Source organism: Manacus candei, unplaced genomic scaffold (assembly GCF_025592945.1).
Source record: "Manacus candei isolate 608988 ecotype Guabito, Panama unplaced genomic scaffold, ASM2559294v1 h1tg000024l, whole genome shotgun sequence".
Classification (NCBI taxonomy): domain Eukaryota; kingdom Metazoa; phylum Chordata; class Aves; order Passeriformes; family Pipridae; genus Manacus; species Manacus candei.
In genome coordinates, this window is record NW_026138072.1 from 3,396,301 (window position 1) to 3,403,023 (window position 6,723).

Sequence of the window (6,723 nt, forward strand, 5' to 3'; positions counted from 1 at the left end):
GCCCCTGAGTTAATAATGTCTTTCAGGCTTATGCTGGAATCTCAAAAATTTCAGCCATGTACAGCTGATCAGTATCTTGTTTCAAAGCCAACATATAACTTGTGGCAAGTGTTTGCACCTGCATGTTATTGTTGAGTTTAAAATGATGCAATAAGATTAAGCAAGGTTTGGAGTTGTTGGAAGTATCTACTGAAACAGGAGGAGCTCTGGGTTTAGGCCGCAACTTCAGGAACTGTGGCTAATCCTGCTGTTCTTTCCTGTTATTTCCAGCAACATGCATTAGGCAATTACATAGGTAACTGAGTATGACTTGACAGTCAGATCTCCATTTTGTGGGCTTCTGTTTTGTGATGAAGTCCTAATAACTGTATAAGCCAGACTCCTGCCATCTTTAAGGGCCTAACTGAGATGCAGGAGGGCTTCCCAGGTGGCCAAGAAGGCCAGTGGCATCCTGGCCTGGATCAGGAACACTGTGGCCAGCAGGACCAGGGAAGTGATTCTTCCCCTGGACTCAGTGCTCGAGTAGTGTGTCCAATTTTGGGCCCCTCAGTTCAGGAAGGACATCGAGGTGCTGGAGCAGGTCCAGAGAAGAGCAACAGGGCTGGTGAAGGGACTGGAGCACAAGTCCTGTGAGGAGAGCTGAGGGAAATGGGGTTGTTCAGCCTGGAGAAAAGGAGGCTCAGGGGAGACCTCATCACTCTCTACAACTCCCTGAAAGGAGGTTGTATCCAGGTAGGGGTTGGTCTCTTCTCCCAGGCAGCTCTCAGTAAGACAAGAAGGCATGGTCTTAAGCTGTGCCAGGGGAGGTTTAGGTTAGATATTAGAAGAAATTCTTTACAGAGAGGGTAATCAGCCATTGGAATGGGCTGCCCAGGAAGTGGTGGGTTCTCTGTCCCTGGAGGTTTTTAAGATGAGACTGGATGTGGCACTTAGTGCCACGGTCTAGTAATCACGGCAGTGTTGGATCAAGGGTTGGACTTGATGATCTCAGAAGTCCTTTCCAACCCAGCCGATTTTATGATTCTTGTACTCTTAACTTGTGACTGTGCAGGACAAAAATAATATTAAGATCATTTTGGGGGGCCAGAATATATGCTAGATGTGTGACATTGGTGTTTGACATGACATCTGTGGTATTACACACACAATGTGACTGGGAGTCACAGTAGAATAGTGTTAAAATGCATGTGGTGATGAAGATCTTCCTTGTCTCTTCAGTATTGTTGAATGTGGAGGACTAGCGGGAATTAAAAGTGGTAATGCCTCATTAGAACCATGCAGGTGAGTAACATAGCAGTCAGCTGACTTGAGTGGGTAGGAATGACTTTTACAATACTTACTATGATCAACTACGTCTTTAGGACTTCTGCATTTGTGCTGGTTTCTAACATTATTTGGCTTCACCTATACAGGTCAGTTAACTCATTTGGTTGTGTTATAGTCGGGGAAGGAAATTCATCTGCCCCCCTAGGCAGGAGTCTTACCTAAACATACAGTGAGAGACAGCTACTGCCTCAAGGCTCCTGATCCTATAAAGATAATGTGAACATGAGAGTTTGTAGGATTCAAACGTAAACTAAAAATGAGATACTGTGAAAAAATCAAACAGTTTTGTTAGCACAGGGGTAGACTTATTGATTTGAGGCATCCAGTACAAGTTTTTGTTCCTGGGACAGTTGGTATCCAAAGAACCAGGAAGGAGTTAATTTCATAATTCATTTATTTTCCTTCTGGCTGCTTTGCACCAGTTAAGTGTTAGGAATCAGGAGATGGTACAGTTCTTTCTGGTTTAGGGAGGTTCCTAAACAGTGTGAAACCAGCATAGCCAGCTCATACAGCTGGGGTTTGCCTTTACCGTATGTTGGGGACAGCATTTGGATAAACAATCCCCATGTACATCTGCAGCATTTCATGCTCCAGTAATTACTACCCGGGGGTGATGATCTTTAAGATTTGTGTGTATGTGTGTGTGTGTGTGGTTTTTACTGTGTAGAAGCTAGAATAGCCTACAGGTCTCAGAATTCACTGACTCATCATCTTCCACCAGCATACAAAATTCAGACTTGCGTAGATGTGACCTTGTACACGTATACACTGGTGTCGAGGCTGACCTCTGTCAGGAACTGTAGTCTAGATGGATTGTAATTCTGCTTTAGTGTGTCATTCAGCCCTTGCGTTTGCAGAACAGACCCTTTACTCCCATTATATTTGGTCCTCATATTTTAGCATTGTCCTATTTTAATAATTTGTACCTTGAAAATTAGGTGATTATTTCAAAACATGGAGTTGTTTTTACTTTCCATTTTTCAATTATGTCCCACATTAATAGCACTCTGGTTTCATCAGGAAATACAGTATATTTGACCAACTATGTCAGCAGGCTGTAACTGAAATTTCAAGAGGGATGCAAGAGTTCAAGGATGCATCAGTATATTTCTCATATAGGCTGTGGACCTTCTTGAAACCTTTGCATTTTATGTGAACAGAAAACCATAACACTTCTAAACAAAAGCATTTTTGGAGACAATGGCAGTGTTGTTAAACTTGTGATCTTACCCTGTATTTGGGATAGACATGATACCACATGTGCAGAGTAGATAAGCAAGCTGGTTTTGCGATGAATTTTCAGAAACAACTGTGTGTTGAGTCGTATAGGTTGTAACATTTAAGACAGTCTAGATGTAACCTAATGGCTACAAAGGCAGGGTGCTGGGATTTATAGGGTTTAGGTAGAACTTGCCCATATTTCCATGGTTCTAGAAGCCTGAGTAAGTTCTGGCACATCAGGTTTCCCTGCAGATTGCATGTCATTCAGTGTCCTCTAGCTGACAACAACACACAAAGGTTGAGTCCAGTCTATGATAGGTCCTCCTAAAATGCTTGCAAGTGATATATACTAGAATTTGTGTGAAAATGATCCTGTCCTGTAAGCTCTAATTTCTATTTATGAAATAGAAATGCTGATGTACTAGAAAATTTTGTAGGCTGTGAAAAGCATGTGATGGTGATGTATTTGCTATGCTTTGATTTCAGTGCTAAAAAAAGAGCATGTACAGTTGATTTGCATAATGAATCAAAACAATATCTCCCACAATGCAGGTCAGGATTTTTTTTCAGAGGATTATTCGGGGATTACTTAGGTTTATTCTTGCACTAAAAGGATGAGCTATACAGTGCAGTCCCACAGCTGTAATCCACCTTGTTGCTGTGTCCAGTTCCCTTTCTGATGGGCTCTGCAACTTTCCCTGCTGATTTCTGCGTACATGGTTGGCCTCATGACTGCTCATCTGCTGAAGACTGACTGACGTGCTTTACAGTCCTATATGCCTGGAGAGTTGCTAGCTTAATTTGGTGACAAATAACCCTCAACAGAAAGATCTATTCAGACGTCATTCCTAGGACTAACCCCTAACAATATCTTTGATCTTGAAAGTTCCAAGTGACTGGATTCCTAATTCACCCAGATATACATTCATTGCCAGATGGAGCAGTGTACTTCCTGAAAGCATTATGTGCTGCACAGCAGGAGGTGCATGCAAGCGGAACTGCTATAACAATACTAATGATGATCATTCTAGTGATGGGCAGTGTCTGCACTCCAGTGATTTATACTGTTGTTGTAGAGGAAAAAAGTCTAGTCCACAGTATTCAGGAAAATCTCTGCTGGAATGTCCCTAACAATCAGCTTACTAGTGAAAAATGCAGAACATATTTGAGTCTATCATCCCAGTTAATACAGTCTTTTTTTTTTTTTCTATCCCATATTCTTTCCAGTTTCTTGAGAATATGGAGTTGCATCTGGTTGATGCTAGGGGTGGGCTAGAGCTGTGAATATGAACTGCTTAGGCAAAACAAGTTACCTTGAATTCAGATAAACTTCCATGTTTGCTCTGTTTCTGACATTTTTTGTTCCAATTAGTGTTATAAAACAGTTGTGTAAAATAAGTACTAGTTCTGGCTTTAGTTACAGCTGTCTTTTCAGGCTGAGAGCTAAGCAGCATCATCAAGGTTTAGAGAAGCAAGCTTCAAGATTGCTTAAAGACAGATTGTAGGACCAAGACACAGTGAAGTTGCTTTGGAAATGCAAAGCTGGTGCATGCCATAAGTAGAAGTTTGTCTCATATTGTTTCTCAGCTGAGTAAGTGGCTGATTTTCATCTTGGAGTTGTGTAACATTATTTCTTTCTCCAGGAATACCATTGGGATACCAACTGCTGAATTTTCTTGGGAAAAAAAGAGTGCCATGGGGCACTTCCATCATGGCAGTGGGACAGAGTTTACCTCTGGTACCAGAGTGGGGAGCTGTGGTCACCTTGCCTGGATCATGCAAAAGGTGAAGAGCAGAGGCCCCATCTTCCATCACTTGGCTCCCTGTTGTGGGCACCTGGTCCCTCTGTGGCATAAGGAGCTGTAAGATACTGATTTTTTTTTTTTTTTTTTTAATACCAAGGAAAAACCCACAGGAGGGCTGAAGGGAGATTAGGCTCTACCCTGGGAAGGTCTGGCAGGAGGTTGCTGCTTTCTGTAACTGTCTCAGAAATACAAGTGGGGAATTCAAAGTACAAGACAGATGAACAAAGAAGGCAACAGAGTGGAACTAGTAACAGCCTCAGGGAAAACCAGAGCAGACAGGGAAGAGTGTTACAAAGTGCTCATCAAATTTACATGCAAATAGTAATGCTAACATTGTACATGATTAACCAGAATCCCCTGCAAAGTCAAACAGGAATGAATAAGACAAAGACTTTGTGCAACTCTGAAGCATTTGGCTGTTACTGCTACATGAAACTGCTGGCAATCTGCTTTGTGAGCAGAGTTCATGGCATCTGTGATTACATGCTGCACATTGAATTTGGCAAAAATAATGTAGTTAATCAGGAAAAGCAACTTGTTTACTAACACTCTGAAAGACAGTATACTGTCATTCAAGTTCAAATGTAAAAGATTAACATTACTGTAAGAAATTAGATTGGCAAGAGTTTTTGGTAAAATGTTTGGAGAGAATCAGCTGGAATTAAGATGTTGACTGCAGAATTTTCAAACTCCTGGTCTTGTGGCAAGGAAACACTTGCTGCCTTTGGACACATGGGTGTGGTTCAAAAGGCAAGTCCTAATATCTCCTCACTGCCATCAAAGGCTACAGAAATCCTTCACTAAAGCAAAATCAGCAGACTGACATTTCAAAACACCAGTGCTGAATCAGGGGCTTTACAAATTTTACCACTGTAAACAAAGAAAAGTGAATACTGAGAAGTATTTACACCAAGAGAAACAAACAATCAGTGTTGTGCATCAGAGGAACACAAAGTATGTGGAGTGAAGCATGCTGTTAGTATTGCATAATCAACAGCTGTCTCTGCTCTTTTGGCAGGGATTTTTTTCCTGTGAGTGAAGCCGCTTCTTTGCATAGATTTTGTTTTTCCCCCTTCCCAGTTGCTAACTCTTGACTAAGTTTTCCTCAAGGTGTCTGAATCATATCTTATGAAATAGTGCTGGCTGATCCCTGCAGGGCCCTCACAAGACATACAGAAATCTTCAATTCCATGTTAGCAGCATAATGTTAAACTATACAAAATGGAGGAAACACCTTCTGAAAGATTACCATTTTCACCTTTGTACTCACTCTTGTGGCAGACGTGGTGATGACTATCTGACAATTGCTTGAATTTCTACAACAAAAAGATGGAAGAAATTTTACATTTTGTTTTCTAAATCTAGAATTCCTCTATTCCAATGTCTTTGCATATAATTAAAAAATGTATTTTCTAGGGTATGTTTTCAGGCAATAGTTAAGAAGTTTGATTTCTTATATGTTAACTCATTGCTGACTGAAATTCAAGACAAAATACAAAGCAGATATTGAAGGTTTATTTAGAACAAGTACTTTCCTGTAACACAAATAATTCAGAAAAAGGAAATTTTGTTCCTTATGCATACTTATGTAGCTTGTCTATATATGAGATGTCTTTAAGAAGAAATGGTTCAGGTTATGGTATTTCAAGAAAAGACAATTTGCATTTTATTTGCATTGCTTTTCAACAAACATGGCAGTTCAGCATTTGTTTTTAGAATGATTAAATCTCAGTATTTTTAATATGCAACTTTATGGTAATTGCCACTTCACGTTATTTTATTTTAAAATTACATATAAGAAAATGTATTTTTCTGGATTTTGATTATGAAACATTTTCCCTGTTGCTTCCAAGGCATGCCAGATTTGCTGTTTCTTTCATCTGATTTAATCATACAATAAAAGTGGTGTAAATGCTTGTCCTAGTTAGGACAACTGAGATCAGTTCATCATGGTGGGTGTAACCCAAAACTGTATTCTATAGCCTTCCATGTCATTTCCCAGAAACTAGACTATTGTTGTCAATAGACTATTCGCACCCTCTGCCCATAGAGCCTGACTCCTCAGGCTATAAACTAGGTGTTAAGAGGCCTGTGAGATAGGAGGATGTTTCTGTCCTCACACCCTTTGTGAAACTCCCCACCCTGAGGGGAGTACCAAGCATTCCTGCCTGAACTGGAGGATATATAATCTTGGAGTTTTGGAACATTTTTCAACCCACTCGTGGGATCCAGAGGACGGCTGCATCTCATCGCTCTCAACCAGACTTAGACCACCACTGGACTGCGACCACCAGTTCTGGCCAGACTGCAGCAGCTCTCCCACCAGCAGGTTCTTCCCCTCTCCCTTTACTTTGGACTCAAACAGGGCCCA